The 16,977-nt window shown below is 42.7% G+C and overlaps 1 long non-coding RNA gene across 1 annotated transcript; it reads left to right on the top strand.

The window, feature by feature from the left end:
* The first annotated feature begins 14,556 nt into the window (after positions 1-14,556).
* Positions 14,557-16,745, top strand: LOC146784043 (uncharacterized). The gene is made up of 2 exons (XR_014970386.1): positions 14,557-15,814; positions 16,496-16,745. It is a non-coding gene; the product is annotated as an uncharacterized LOC146784043 (long non-coding RNA).
* The last annotated feature ends 232 nt before the right edge of the window (positions 16,746-16,977 follow it).

The following is a 16,977-nucleotide window of genomic DNA, read 5'->3' as shown; positions in this document are numbered from 1 at the left end:
CATGAATACATGAAAACTTAATTAGCAGGAGGCATTTTTATAAGTATAGGCAGGCTCCCCTCAGCTGCACTCCCAAAACCGAATTTCCAAAAGTTTACAGTTCCACAGGTCTAATGGCAGAAGCTTCCAAACCGATCTCACTCTCAGTCACTTAAAAAGAAACTGGTATGAAGTAAATCCCTGACGGCAGCACCTTCTAACAGAATAGCGATCACATTGTCAGTCAAATAAAATTACTAAACACTTCAGCAGGAGTTCAAGCTTGTAATAATGGATCTCCCAAAAACGAAATTCAAACTGCAGGTATCACGTATTAGATCATATGAAGTTCAATAAACATCCAATGCAAAGTGACACTTTTGACATGTCCCAAGTAACATACCAACACTCAACTTACTTCTGTAGGCTGTCTGATGTTATAGACACCGGTGGGTCATTGAAAGCGTTGGCAATGGGTGCAATTCAGTTCCTCTTAGCTTCATAAATAGTTCCTTTTCTGTAGTTTTGTCAAGCGTAGTTCCGTTTCTACAATCATCTCCAGTGTAACATCCAATAAAATAAAAGATGGCTCTTTGTAGCTGTGTTCCAGATGTAAATTTATTGTTTAGATGAAGTCACAAGATAGACAGATACAGCATATATTCAGGATAGTAGAATCCAGTAAAGACTCCAATAAAGGCCCCACCGGGAGCAGCAGCCCTGCTGCTCAGCCTCCAATGTAACTGACAGTACACTCAAACATACACAGATAGAACTGAGGATGACATCATAGAGACAGGCTGAGCTGCTGGGAACAGGACACTAAGAAAGGACAAATAGGAGGGGAAAGAAGGATGCAACACAAGGTCTTTTCAAAATGATGTTAAGGCCCGGTACCCAGAACAGGTGTCTGTTGTGGGGAAAAGCAGTGCCTCAAACATCACGCACAGGTTCCCTGAAGTATTTTCTAATACATGGGGCACTAAAAAGAGTTTCGAACACAAAATCAAAGTTAAGGATTGGTCAATTCCAATTGGACACAAATTGCGGAATGTTCCATTTTCCATAAGGGAAGACCTAGAAAAAGAGATTGTTAAGTTGCGTGATTGCGGAATAATTGAACCTGTTGAGTCATTGCTGTGGTTATCGCCCCTTATTGTGGCCAGGAAGAAAAGTGGGGAATTGAGAGTTTACCTGGATTTGCGTTGTCTCAACAAGTCAGTTTGGGTCGATTCACTTCCCCCTCCTAAAAATTACAGATCTTCTGGCTTTGTTGGCGGGTGCGTGATGGTTTTCTAAGCTCGACTTAGCATACTCCTATCATCAGGTGGTTTTAGAACCAGAGTCTAGTCACTTTACTGCCTTCGTGTCACCCATTGGTACTTTCCAATACTGTAGGATGCCGTTCGGATTAGCCTCCACAGCATCTGTGTTCCAGAGGATTCTGTACCAGTTACTCAAGGATGTTAAGGGGGTTGTTGCATTCCAGGATGACGTGCTGATTTATGCAGCAACCAGGGAAGAACATAAGTGCATTCTTAATCAGGTATTGTCCATCATTCAAGAGAAAGGTGTTGCACTGAAAATAGAGAAATGCGAGATAGGGAAAACAAGGGTTGAGTATCTGGGCCATATTATCTCTGAGGATGGTATTGAACCAAGACCAGGTTTAGTCAATGCCATCATGGATGCACAACCTCTGGGTGATAAAACTGGGTTGAAGTCGTTTATGGGCATGTGTGAGTTTTACTCCCATTTCATTCCGGATTATGCAGACCCTAGACTAAGCTCCTGAAGAAGAATGTATCTTTCAAGTGGAATGCCAATCGCCAAGAGTCATTTGAAAGGGTCAAAAAACAGTTGGCGAGTTCTCGGATTATGAAGCCATTCAATCCCGATCTCAAGTGTTGTGTTATGGTTGATGTATGCAAATGAAGGTCTGGGGGCATTACTAAACCAAATTGATGGTAAAGAAGAGAATACTGTTTGTTTTGCTTGAAGAGTTTTGAGGGAGGCAAAAACGAATTATTCCACTATTGAAAAGGAGCTCCTTGCCTGTTGGTGGGCGAGACAACTGTTCAAACCTTACATTTGGGGTACAACGTTTTTGGTTTGTACTGATCACAAAACCCTGGTTGACATCTTGTCAGGTCATAAAATCAAAGAACAGACCCCTAGAATTGCAAGATTGACCAGAAAACTGTTACAGTATCATTTTGAGATATCAAATTTTCAAGGTGCCAAAAATGTTCAAGTTGATTTCTTGTCTAGATTTCCTTGCACTAAAGATGGCATGAACATAGGAGATGATGGGGTGGATGAGGATTGCTTGATTGCTGCAGTGGATTTGGAAGAGTTGTGTGCGGTGTCTGGGGAGGAGTGGAAAAAGGAAATGGGTTTCGATGAAGTGACCAAAAAAGTTATATTGTATGTGAGTAGTGGTTGGTCAGTTGAGAAATCCCTATTTCATGTCAACCTTATTGGAAGATTCATGACAAACTCACTGTCGAAGACAGTCTTCAATTGAGAGGTCACAAGTTGGTACCACCAGAGAGGGTCAGGCGTAAGTTGATACTGACGGCCCATGAGGGACATTTGGGAAAGACCTTGACGAAACGCAAAATCAGACAGAATTTGTGGTGGCCATCCATGGATAGTGAGATTGATTGTGCTGTGGGGGAATGTGTTTTGTTTCCTCCTGCTGAGAAGAACATTGTTTTGAGGGAGCCACAGTTTCAGCCAATAGAGTGCCCTTCCAGAGCTTGGGAAAACATTGGCCCGAAGTCAAGTTTGTGATGGAACCAAGTGCAAAGACGGTCATAGAATTCCTAAAGGAAATATTTCTTAGAGAAGGTTTCCCCAAATTCATGATTTCAGACAATGGGGTGCAATTTGTGAATGGAGAGATGGATTCTTTCCTCAAAGCAAGTGATATTAAGCACCATAAGACTTCACTCTATCATCCCCAATGTAATGGTCAAGTAGAGTGAATGAATAAAGTATTGTCCCAGTGCATGCAATGGGCGATTGCTAACAAGTGTGTTGTTATGAATGCAGTTTGTTCCATGCTGTGGTTTTATCATACAAGTCCGCATTCTACTATGCAAGTTTCCATTTTTCAACTATTGAGAGGAAGGAAAACAGCCACCAAATTTTGGCCCAACTGGATGAGCAGGTGGGTGAAGTATGGGGTTCAACAGGATGAACAGGATGCTAGGGTCAATAAAAATGTTGCCATTGTTAAGAGCAAACAAAAGAAATTGTTTGATGAGTTCAACTGCATAAGTAAAGTGACAGTGAATGTGGGAGATTAAGTTCGCTTCAAAAAAGGTGTGCATGTCAAAAAAGGATGTGAAAGGTTCAGTGAGACATTAATTGTGGATAAAATGTGTGGAAACGCAATCTGGGTCAATGGTTCAAACTGGTGGAATTTGGCAAGGGTTGTCAAATATGGTTTTACGTCTGACCAAGAGAGAAGTCTTGATCAAGAAGAGAGATGTGATAAATCAAGTGGGTCAGATGAAGCATCTGTTCCTATGAGAAGGTCTGCTCCAGGAACAGATCCTAGGCCCTTGGTCCGCAGAAGCTACCGATCCAGATGTCTTCCTCTTGGGTACAGAAATTAAGCTAGATATATTTTATCATTGGTCTTTCCTTTACATTATTCCTAACTGTGGTTAAGGTTCTTCCTTCAAGCGTTGCATGTCCCAGCAAGGAAATATAGTTTGTTCTTTCTAGTCAAAAATTTAGAATATTGTTTCTTTGTATTTTTTTTTAATATTAGGATTCTGTACTAGTCTTTCAGCAGCATTTGGTACAAATTGTTATTACATGAAGTGTTGTAAGTTGTTAAGTTCCTAGTCTGTGCAATGTAGTTAGAATTTTCTTTGTTATTGTTTGGAGGGGAAATGTAATGTGATGTTCAGACGTACCAGTTTTGGTAATGTCTGAGTACAGAATGTTCTAGTGACTGACATAGAATGTTCAGACAATGGTATTGAGTTTCGTATTACTGGTGGTGACAGTTGGTGTGTGGACTAAGGCAGTCACAACATGCCTGGTGGCTCCTGAGGATTAAACCTACCTTTTCCGTCAAGCGTGGTGTTTCTCTTCATTTGTTTCACCACATCTTTGTTGGCGACAACCAGGAGCAAGCAGAAGCTGCCAGGAATTCTAATCCCGCTCTGTGAATTGTATTATAGACATTATACAAAATAGGTTCAACAACAGACTTCTTAAGTTGTCTATAGGCAAGACCTAAAAAGAGATGCAACCCTTATTCAACCGCTTGTTGGACTCCAGTTGGACAAAGACTTTGAACCTGCTTTGACCCTCATGTGCTCAGGTAGCTTTACCCTAACCACCTCCCTCAACTTTACCTTTGCATTCCATTCACGCTCTTCTTCTCATCATATCACAATTTACTTCTTTCTTATATTCTATTTGAATTTCTCTAAACATGCTCAGAAACCATTTCCTACACATACTTCAAACTTCTTTAAGATTCATCCATGTTGGGATCAATTATGCCTGGATCAGTTAAACCAGGATAGTGAAATGATTGCTATAATTAATAATATCCTCTGCGCCCTCTCAATGCATAAAATGTAGAAACCTTGGCAGCAGAATGTGGTGTAGTGTAGTATGCCACCAACATTTCCCTAATGCACTCAGATATGTTCCATCTGTTCCTTAAGGGAATGCTAAAGGAAGAACTTACCAACCTGTTAGTCCTCTCTACTAGAGCATTTCCGTGGAGATGATCTGTACTAAATGTCTTATGCTCGATGCCATATTTCCGCAAGAATTTCCTAAGTTCTTTGAACAAAAATTGCATGCCATTGTCAGACAGCTGTACCCTTGGTGGTCCATCATTATGTATCAATTTCTCTCACAACTTGATTATTGACTGTGTATTTAGCTGTGAGCACAAATCCCTCTTCTTTCTATTTAGAACAGTTAAATGTCTATCTCCTGCTCAGACCTACTAACAGCCCCAAAATGTCTATTCTCATTATCCCCCATGGCTACTCTGGCATTGCTACACCTGACATCTGTTTATTTCTACAGATCAAACCATTCACTTCTGCTATACAATCTAGACATTGGTGGATTTTCAGCTCAACATCTTTATCGATTTGTGGCCACCAAAACATATATCGTAACCTCTTCTTGCAAATGGTAATCCCTCAATGCCCCTTTTGCAGTAACTAGCTTCTTACATCTCACTAGGTGGAACTAGTTAATCAGTTTTGTACAATAAAACATTCTCTACAGACAATTCAGATTTCACCTTGGCAGAACTATGCAACTTCACCAAAATAAATCTTTCTCTGGGCCTTTGAGATATTGAGCGTAGTCTTTGACTTTTTCCAAAATGTCATCTGTACTCAATTCACTGATCCACTTCTCACTAAACCTATTATCACAACAACCATAAACCCTAACCACAAAAACTCCAGTTCCGCTCCAATATCTTCAATCACACTCATGCATTTCGATTGGTTAACATGACATACAATTGGGTCCTTTATTTTTACTCGCTGTTAAATACTCCACTTTGAAATAATACTCTAACCGTTTAGTTCTAAGTCTAGGTATTCTCACTGTAGCTCTAGGTGTCCATTTAAAATGAATAGAAGAGGCATGTGATCCATACACAATGTAAACCTTCTGCCCCAGATGTAGTTTCTAAACTTGTTCACTGTCCACACAAAAGCCAAAAGTTTCTTTTCAATCACTGAGTAATCTTTCTCTCAACACCTGTGATACAAATGGCACTGTGGATTCTCTCATAGCATACATTACATTTGGTGTGAAGTTCCATGCATAAAATGGCTCCAGAAAGCAAAATTCAGCCAGTAAGCCACTCAGGCTGCAGGGGGATCCTTTTGAGGATGCTCTGGCTCTCACCCACTGAAGTGGCATACTTCATCATCGGGTCATGCTCCACAATGGTTGTCGAGGTAGGGTGACCAACCGTCCGTAAATTTCACGGACCGTCCATTTTTTTAGTATGATGTCTGTAAGGCATTCGTAATTTGGGGTCCCCAAATTACGGACGCCTTACAGACACCATACTAAAATCAAATTGGCGAATTTCAGGAAGTTATGCTGTTCTCCTTGGAGAAGTCCCATGAGTATAAAGGTTTCCACTCAGGGCCCCTCGCACTTATCTTTTAATCTGTAGACTGAGGCTGCCTGCAGCAGAACCTCCCGGACCTCGCAAAGACTGTGGACTGGCCTATTGTCATTCTGAGACTGCAGACGATTATCACAGATAGAATGACAATAGGCCCTATTATAGTGACAGCATGTGGTGTGCCTTCTCCTGCACAAATCTAGATTGCAGAAATGGCCTGATGTCGCTTTGCAAGGCTGCGCGCATACTGAAAAACTGTGAAGTGCACGATTGTCTCAACCTTATATTTTGACTTGTACTTATTTTGGTTGTCTATTTACTTAAATACTATTGTGCGACCTCCTCTGATATGTCTGTTAAAAGTATGTTTTGTTCCTACTTTTTGTCCTGAATTTGGACCATCTGTCCTGAATTATTGTCCTGAATTTTGACCCTTTGTCCTGATTATTTAGACTGACCTTCCTGAATTTGCACCCTTGCCAATTGGTCACCATATATCGAGGACATGAGTTACAGTTCCTTGAATTACCTATAACTGAGGAATTTAAGGGGTTTTTAGAGTTTAAAATGTTACATTTCACACAACTAAAAAATAATTTTAACCTCTGTTTTTATCAGTGGAATTCTGAGTTAAAAAAAAAGTAAAGTAAGATCTCATTACCAGACCTAACTATAACGTCACTTTAATCTCTGAATTTGTTTCAGTGAATATCTAAGTTTTTTTTAGTGCAAAGTAAAAATATAAATGAATGTCATTTTCAGCAAGCCAGACCTACTCGCTTTAACAAAGCATCAGAACACCAAAATATAAGTAGCTGGCCTATTGCCTTTAGCAAGTGGACAGCCCATCAGCCTATATAAAGCAGACCTATTAACTTTTTCAAACTCACAAGAGTAATTTATCAGTACCTATATTCCAAAGTAATCCTTATAAATATACACATGGCATTGCATACAAATTATTGTTACAATAATATTTGCAATAAAGCATTTTTATTCCAAACATCTCTAAATGTGTGTCTGAGTTTTTCTTTAGCACTCTTCAGGCCACAAAATGCAGCTAGGAACCAACCAAAAGATGTCCTCACACTCCAGCTAATGAGCATATGGCTCCAGCTCAGAGCGCTTTAATAAAAATTGTAAGCTTTTTTTTTAGAGTTTTATATAGTGCAAACTAGACCCGAGACATCGTGTATCAGAGTGCTTTACATGAGCACCAGTTTTGTTACAGATGGACACATTCATTTTTGTTAGGCACAGGGAGGTTAAGTGATTTGCCCAGAATCACAGGATGTTGAGCGTCGTTGCCGAGACACAAACCCGGTTCCCCAGCTTGGAGGTCAGCTGCTCTAGCCGTAAGGCTACATCCTCTTCCTGAGGTCATGTATTAAATGACCCAGGAGACTTACACTTTATTTTTTTTAACTTTCCTGGGGGGCTGCATTCTCTTTGTAGCCCCCCACAACTTTTCAAAATTGTAGGTGGTGCTCCAGCCCCTCCTTGGGGCACAACGACAACCATAATTTAAAAAAAAAAGCCCATGCATGGCATTGCGGGGTACTCCCGAGAGGGAGCAGTGAATAAGTTATTAGCAGCCTCGCCAATTCAGTAATGTGAGAAGGTGGCCTGGTATATGCTGTTCACTAATTAAAGTGGGCACCTTGTACCAGTCCACACAACCCTTATGATGTAAAGATAACCTTTAGAAAGCTATCCTAGTGGTAGCTGTGGAGCTTCAGAATGTAAAGCAGCTTGTTTTACCAGAATATCACATCCTAAATGACCAAATGAAAGGAGAACCACACAGTGTTGTATAAAAATATGTATTTATTAATATAACACTCTACTAGTCTCTACACAAGACTAGGGCACAAAGTACACAACACTGAATCAATAGAACATTCGTAAATAGCAAATTACACAGCGGGCTCCGGGGGAGACCGAACCATATACTAAACAAATGGTATAACAATAACGACTTGACTAGACACAGGGCCTAGAGCACATAGAATCGTTGGGACCCCAAGGAACCACCCAGAGGAGTGACACGGGGAGCCCACGGAGGACGGGTGCAGTGTGTCTTCGAGGACTTCTTGCAAACTCTTTGGAACATAGGAGGTTCTAAGGCCAACCCACCAGTGAGTACAGAGTTAACCGTGTTACCTATCCCAGAGGAGCCGGGTGCATAGGAGTCAAGAGGTGTCGGAAACCTTCGTCGTTTTCAGTGGAGGAGTGCAAAGAAGTACTGCTGCCAGGACGGCGAAGAGTGTCCGGTGGAATCCAAGCCTGGGTTCTAGGTGAGAAGAACTTGAAAGCAGAGGGGACAGAGTCTGGGTCGCTTCTGGTGACCAGGGGCTCGGTAGTCGAATGCCCACCGATGTCGGATGTTTCAGGTGCGAAGAAGGGTTGCTGACTCTGCAGCCACGGGTACCAGGAGACATCGAGGATGACCAGGATCCGGAGGTGAGCTGTCCCATGAAGGATGTCGAGTGCTGAGGGGTCGATGTTCGGCTGGAGCACCAACAAGCTTAGACAAATGTAACCCACGCGGTTAGAATAAACAGGTTACGGTGTGGACCAGCAAGGTCCAGGGGACTCTCCAAGCAATGGAGAGTCAGGGCAAGTCTGGAGCAACCAGGTAAGCTCAAGAACAAACAAGGAGACCCTCGACAGGACCCACAGACCAACGGACCAGGGATCGCAAGGAGATCTCAGGCCAGTTTGCAAAGTACCAGCCCACAGGACACTCGGTGAGTGGAGGCCGGATATCTTCAGTGCAATTACTGACCAGGGTCAGGACAACACGAAGTCCAATGCACAAGCGTCAACAAGCATATGCAATTGCAAATGTACGCAGTGCGTAGGGGTTCATGTTGCACGGCCCCCACAAGGGATACTAGTCTCAGAATCGCTGAGAGGTCAGATCTACCTCAGGGACCTTCGGGAACCCACCTCCTGTGATTCTGAAATCTTCGGAGTCCTCAGGGGCTCGGGAGAAGCAAACCAGTCAGATGCGTTTAGGTGCCAGTTACTGGTGTGGAGGTATAAGTCCAAGGTGTTTGACACCAAACACAGCATGTTTCTAAGCAGTCGTTTTAAAGTTAGCATTTACCACGAGGTTATAATGCACTTAAACATATATGTTTGGCTGCATCACAGACAACCCCGGAGAACAGGGACGGCTGGTGGAATCTGAAACTGGTGGGGCGTATGCAGAACGAATCAACGTATGCGAGCGAGCAATAAGGGGGTTCGGGGGGGGGGTTCTCCCCGTGAAGAAACTTTAAAAAAATTGGCATCTTTTTGGTGCGATTTTCAGCACTATTTCTGTGATAAATGGACTAAAAATTCAGTTCTTCTAGGCATTCATAAAAGAAAACTCACACATTATTTCAGAGAATTTCTGAGTTGCCATGCAAGTCTGACTTCTGAAGAGGGCTAGAGTACTAAGCAAAACAAGACTGCTTTGGCTCTACCCTTTCCAATAGAAAACACTAGTTAGCGATGTGAACAAGTTCAATGGACAAACCTGGGGTCTTGGGAGAGTCCCTCTCCTGAGAATTTTTTTAAAAAAAAGATTGGCAAATGGTGCATTTTAAAGCAAATGAATGCAGCAATAAAGCAAGGCTTATTAAGCAATGGGAACGTATAGTCTTGAAATATTAAACACATTAAAAACTGCCCCGTATCTTCTTGCATTAATTTGTTCAACAGTTACTGTACTATGTCAGTTGTTCTGCATGTCAACATTAGCCCGTTAAAATGTATGCTTGCCCAGTGTCTTGCACTACTCTTGGAATGAAAAGACAAACAGAACATTTACAGTCTGCAGCCATAAATGTTCCTAAACATTTAAATCAATACAAAACAAAGAAAACACCAAGCCAATTCAGAAAACGTTATCCAGGGTTACTATAAAGTAAATTGGACAATGTCTCCAGGTTTGTGTGTTAAGTGTGCGTACACCCAGCCGGCACATCTTTTTTTAAAACATGTATTTTTGATATGCTTGGGATACAGTGAAAATATTTCTATTTGAGACATTTCATATAATGACAAAGAGAATAGCAGCAAAAAATACTAATAATGCATCGCGCTCTACACCTCTTCCCGAAAGTGGAATACAAGGGTATATTCAAAGTTATCTAAACATTACATCTAATCTAGCTGCATAAACATTTTATATCCAGTGCTAGAAATTGTTGCATGGCACACTGTGAAACGGTGACTTGGAAATGTTTGAATGATTACAACAGCTGTCTCAAATGTGCTGCCAGTGTTTGCGTTGTATGTTATGTGATAAGCAGTGATGCGAGCAGGTGCAAGACAACTGCGTTTGGAGCAGAGCAGACACACATAAAGGCACGAGACAGACTCTTAATAAATATGCATCGCTAACTTCCATCCACTACTCCAGTGCAGACACCACATCTACAATACCAATGCTGACACCGCCACCCACAACACCATGAGCAGTGACAGAAGCACTAGCAACGATACCACCAAAAGCACACCAGTGCAGACACGTGGCAACACCAGTGTGAACAAGCGGAGGTTAGCTTTTGAACAAGTGAAAAAAAGATGGAAGAAACCAACTATGACAACTTTAACAACTTGTACCCTAACCCAGCAGCAACCTACGTTACATCACTCACTTCCCTCCAGAGGACACGTACTAACAGAGGGTGGATATTAAATACCCTACCACTCCCGATTCGGGTCGGTGTACCTCGTTCTGTACCCCACCTGCCCTGCTTGCTTGAGTTGTTAAAATACTCGTCACTCAACAGCATTAGTCCATCTCAGACTGTGACCCGTGTATCCATCTAGATTTATATTATGACTTGTCAGGTTCAAAACGGGTGCCGCGTTCACCAATCCGCGCAGGTGGAATCCGACACAATGCCTGCACTCCCGGCAGATTTTCTTCCCGTTTAGTTTCAGCGGCCAGCAGCCGGACCAAGTCCAACATATTTCAAGATATTTATCTCTGCACCTATGTAGAACTCACACATAAATGCACCCAGTAATGCACACACACACATACACACATACAAATACGCATAGACCTCCCTCACTTCCCACACTGGTCTCTGGAACGTCTCATCTACACGTTACCACCATGTTCTGGGTCTTGTGGCTACATTACTTAATTAGAAATCAGCATATAAGTTCAGCTTTGTTGGCATCTCTTGCCCCTTCAGCCCACCTGCCCCCCTCCCCCCACCAGATAGTCAAATCGTGCATCTGACGTCCTGTCCAAATTACCCTTTCAACAGTCTATGGTGGCCTTTGCCCCGATGTATGGCTATCTGAAATGACATTACGTGTTCACCTGCTGCGCTATCTATATGTACACTCCTTTGTCCAATGCAAATTGATGTGCAACTTAATTTCTTCCAGATTTTTGTCCAGTATTCATTCTCTCACGTTCCAGAAGGCATAGACGTAGCCAGTGCAAGCACCTGCTTCTTTCTGCTCGTATGTTGTCTGCCTTCAGGGACAGAGAGGGGTTTTCAGTGCTCCGTTTCGTTGGGTTCATTGATGTCATTTGGTGCCGAGAGTAGGTGGCGCTCTGTAGCTGCTGCTGCTTTACCTTGCCTTAAGGAAGCACCCCGCCTGTGTACCTTGCACTCTTGTACCTTTGAGCTTCAGTGATATTCGCAGCTTTACATTTGTTCCTGTTTGTACGCGTCCTCTTCTGCTATTGAGTCATTGCTGCGTATAAAACGCCCCCCTACACCGATGTCCCACAAGGATGGATGAAGAATCTGGTCACAGGGGAGAGCGAGGCCCATTTAAATCTTATGTGAGAGGCCAGTAGGGGACTCCCCCGGCAGAGAAAGGTAATAAGGCCTGACCTGCCTCTAAAACCATCACTGCCACCGCTGTCATTCCCGATGGCTCAGTGAGGTGACAGTAGTAACGCTCAAGAAGGACGCACATGGGGATCCCATCCAACCCCTGTTACACAGATGCCTCCAGCACACAGGTATTACATTAGAGTCCTAAGGTGGGGATCAGAGAATCTGCTTGGCATGATGAACCAAGGCAGAGTGACACGCTCTCTAGAGCCATGCAGGGGGCCTTTCCCCTTCCCCACACATGCGGTCTTGAGGCTCAGTGCCTGCTGATCAATACTGTGGCAAATGGGAAAGTGGCCCCTGGGCACCAATGGTGAAAGGCTCCAATAGACAAAACTGGAGCGCAGTAACCCCTGACTCCCTGTGTTCTCCTGGACGAGTTCTACAACCAGAAATTCACTTTGCACCAGTTTAACATCCTTGTTTACACATTAGCAAGCTCTAGATGGGGGCCTAAGACAAGAAATACTAAAACATTCAGGGGGCAATACAGGTGATGCTGAGCAATGTGGACCGAGGCGTGGCTCCAGTGATTGGTCAGTTCCTGTTCCTTGCTTAGGAGCTTAGACTGTGAGGTCCTGTGGAACAGCCCTGTAGAGGTGATCTATGCATCAGCCAGGGTTCTGATGGAGATCCTATAGTCGCAGCACAGGGGTGCATGCAGTGGCTGCAGACAAAGCTAAGGGGATGGGTGTGGGGGGATGGGTGTGGGGGGCAGTGGTTGGAATTGACAGCAATGGGATAGGTAAAATTAAATAAATAAAACCACTTACCTTGCGCTTGCCGAGCAACTTGCACAGGAGCCCCTGAAGCTCGGAATCAGTGCTGCCTCTCGTCTGCCGGCCCCAGGGGCATATCAACGGCCGAAAAGCGGCGATAATTTTATCGCCTAATCAGCAAGGCCACGCTAACACGTGAAACCTTGCTTTAGCGTCGGGATTCCTAACGCCCAGCTTTGGCGTTCCTGACCTGGCATGACAGGAGAAATGTGCTCCTATCAGCAAGCCTAACGCTATGAAGCATAGCGTCAGGAAAAGTAGCGATAACACCTGTTATCGCTACTTTCCTAACACCTGCTTCAGGACTGACTTAGCCATGATATCCTATGGAAGGTGGAGATCATGGCTAAGTTTGTCTGTCCCTATCAACAAGTTAACGTGAGATTATCGCTGGGTTTCCAGCGATGATCTTACGTTAGCCAGTTAGCGCTAGGATTTGTATCGCTGATGAGATAAGCATTGCTAATAGCACGCTATCTCAGCGATAACATACGGCGCTAGCCGGCCATCATTATCCGAGCGCTAAGTGCGCTCAGCGATAATTATCGCCGGTTGTTGTTGATATGCCCCCAGGTCTCTTGTTGTTCTGCTGCACATTTTTTTCGGATGAGATTTAGCCTCGATGATGTGTTGCTTTGCCTGGCCCAGGGTTGTGGCCAGGGGTTCGGAAGGGCGCCTGATGACGCAGAGCGCACCAGACCCGGAAACATCGAGCACTGTGAAAGTTGGATTTTGGTTCGCAGATGGGAGAGGTTCTTGTCAGGTCAGTGAGGGAGATATTAACCCGAACAGTGCAGTGTGCAGGCCGGTCTAGCTCACAGCAGCTCTTGACCTGGTCTCCAGTGACCGCCGTCGCTGCAGAGCCCGTGTGCGTAGTGCCTGGCCCAAGAAAGAGTGCAAAGTGCCTCAGCGGTCGGTGAATGCCCCACACCGTACCCAGGTCAAACAGGATTACTTTAGAAGCCATCCCAGAGTCATTGGATGATCATCCAACTACTGTAGAAGTCGTTTTCATGTCATCAGACATCATCAAGCTCTTGAAGTCATCAGCAGAGCTTAGAAACTTGAGCCTGATGATTGCAGGATGACTTGAAAATGAGTATCTGATGACTTCACAAGGTGTGACTATTCGCAATGACTTCAGGAGGATTTAAGAATGAGCAGCTGATGACTTCACAAGGTGTGACTATTCATGATGACGTCAGGAGGATTTAAGAATGAGCAGCTGATGACTTCACAAGGTGTGACTATTCCTGATGACTTCAGAAAGATTTAAGGATGAGTATCTGATGACTTCAAAAGGTGTGACTATTCGCGATGACTTCAGGAGGATTTAAGAATGAGTATCTGATTACTTCATAAGGTCCAATGGTTGTTGATGATTTGAGGATGATTTGAAAATAAATATCCAAAACTCAACAAGCATAATTTCTTTTTAACATATTGAAATTCATCCTGATGTTTTGAGAATGATTTGCTGATTACCCCAAGAATGCACCCACTATTTTGGTTTAATTTTTTGTCAGAAAGGTCCAACCTGCTGTGTGATTTTAGAATTATTTGCTGATTACACTCAGTGAACACTATTAGGTATTAAATGAGTTTTCTTTAAATGTAAATTAGCATACATTAGATATGTAATAACATTCACAGGTAAATATTTTAGAGTCTTTTTTAAATTACATCATTTTCTACACTGTAATCAGGGTGCTGCTGGGGGTCTTCTTCCTGGTAGTTGGGGCGGTGAAACTGACGGATCACATATCAGCTGAGATGAACCAGATAGGTCATAAGTGCCAGGACTTGCCCATTAGTGAATCCCTGATGATGGGTAGAGGAGCAAGTACACCTACAAGAAACCTTGTGTCTCAGTGCCCTATGCCTATGTTCACATCCACTACTGTGCTTACAGGGTCAACCTAGGGGTTGCACGTCCCTGCCTAACCCCTTCCTTAACCCTTCTTTAGTATTTCCCATTTTCCAACCACTCCCCTCTATCCCTCACACATTTACTACTAATATGTATACTTGCGCATGCGGAGAGTCTGCCGCCCGAGGAGTGTTTTTGGAGGGTAGGGGAAGAGATCTCTGCACAAAAAAATATAGGAGAGTCGTAGACACTGCACATAGGTTTGTGAATAGCATTTTGTAGTACTTCAAAACATATTCCAAAATGCAGTTTGTGACTATGCCCATCAAATGACCTGCCCTACAGTGAAGTTTATGCTGCTGCTGTTATCACTGATGTGCACCATCCCACTCGCCATCATGTAAGATGAGATTTATAAGTGCATAATTGTACGGAATTGCATAGAATGCGCCTGTACGCCTATTCTCTTTTGCATGATGACCAAGGCATCCTTTTTTAGGACTTAATCCTTTCTTGTAATACAGAATAAATGTAGTTCATTAATTTTCTTGACTGAAAAGCACTTTTAACATAACGTTTTAAAATATGAATGAACAAAAGAAAAAATATATATTATAAACAGTTGCACAGAAGTGGTTTAAAGTTCACTGATTTCTCTTGTTTTTCAGGACAGGGAAGTCTATCATTGTTTGATTACTCAAAGTGCATAATTTCACACTGGGATAAAGGTGCTTGCGCCCTCTTGAAGTTATGTATGATTTGTCAATCATTAATAGGGAGAACACCTATTCCTATTATTCCATCTCTACTTGTACGAAAAAGGAGTGAATACTTTTACGAGCAAAAGAGAGAGGTGTACTGCCTGAGCTTGACTGCCTAAAAGGTAAAGGATATTCTGTTTTGACCAGCTGGATGACAACTCACTTTCAGAGATGTATATCTCAACACCCAAATCCATAACTTTTTTTCTACCCTCCACTTGTAGTGCCCAAAATTGTTTGTGTTTCCTGTATCTGCTCACTTGAAATTATGTGTTTTCTTTATAGCTCAGGTATGTGGCACATGCTGAAAGGAGATGACCAATCATTTGCCGGCTGCAGTCTGCATTGACCAGGTGAAACATCCTACAAAATATCAACATCAAAAATATTCCATGGATTGATCATTTGCAATACAAAGGGTGAGTTGCTTTGTTTCTTCCTCCTTTGGTATATTATATCTGTTCCAATCTGAAAGTATTGTGGATATATTTTATACATATCTACTTTCTTTTTATGGATTTAAAAACCTAATTTGTGTCACTGTTGGGTGAGCTATGCCTAGATTTCAGATTACTGCCCACAGACTACTACTTTATATTTTTACATTATGTTTAAAATAGTATGATGGTGTGTATGTTAATACTAAGTGTGGCCATGTGCAGGATATGGCACACACCACTCGCAGCATTACATGTGTAGGATCCTTTTGGGGACCAGATATTTCTTGGCAGAACAGTCACTTAACTAATTGAACACAGTCTCTGAAGACTATATCCTGTCTAACAATTGGGTCCATGTAGGGCACAGCAAGAAAGGTGTTCTTTCCTTTTTTGAAGAGCAGGCGATCAAAAAGTGAAATAGTACGCTATGTAGATTGACTATATTTGGCTCCTCTTAACTAGGAGATTGATCTTCTGAAATTGCTTCTTTCTCGATCACACTTCAGGAATGGACATTTTCTTTCTCCACCTCCAACATACCACCTGAGCTCCCATGACCACTCACCATAAGCAGTGTTGGAGGCTTATGGTCTTGTTCCATTTTGAAGGCAGCACTCTCTTTGATAAAAGATCCTAATCTATTTTTTTGTTATCTTTCAGAGTTTATGAAATCTGTAAAAGGCCAAAAGCTGGCAAACCATGAACATCAAAAAGATGCAGTGAGAACTTTCCATAAAGGTCTGCCTTGTCAAAAGAGAACTGAAGAAGCCAGCAAATCCAGAAGCAAACAACGAAGTGCCAGTTTTTGTTTACCATTTCTTGTCTACTTTTACTATTCTATTTATGGTAGCCTGAGCCCTTTTGGGATCGGGTATGTGTTTAAGCGCAATAAAAATGCATTTAGAAGTCATTTTGGATCAATTTTATTTCAACCTGTGTTTTGTTTAGTCATTTCCTATAGATCACAATATTAGAAAAAAGTCAGGTAATGTCTTGTACACAAATGACGGCAATCTCTACTGAATATGAGGGAGTACCACAAGTTAAAAGCCTTCTTTTGAATACAAAAGGGGTATATTTAGAAAATCTCCATGCAGCTCACCACCCCCCACCCCCTTTTCCAGGCTGCGCTGCGCGACAGG

The sequence above is a fragment of the Triturus cristatus genome, chromosome 11 (assembly GCF_964204655.1).
Source record: "Triturus cristatus chromosome 11, aTriCri1.1, whole genome shotgun sequence".
Classification (NCBI taxonomy): domain Eukaryota; kingdom Metazoa; phylum Chordata; class Amphibia; order Caudata; family Salamandridae; genus Triturus; species Triturus cristatus.
The sequence above is the reverse complement of the archived record's forward strand: the minus strand, read 5'-3'. Positions and strand labels throughout refer to the sequence as shown.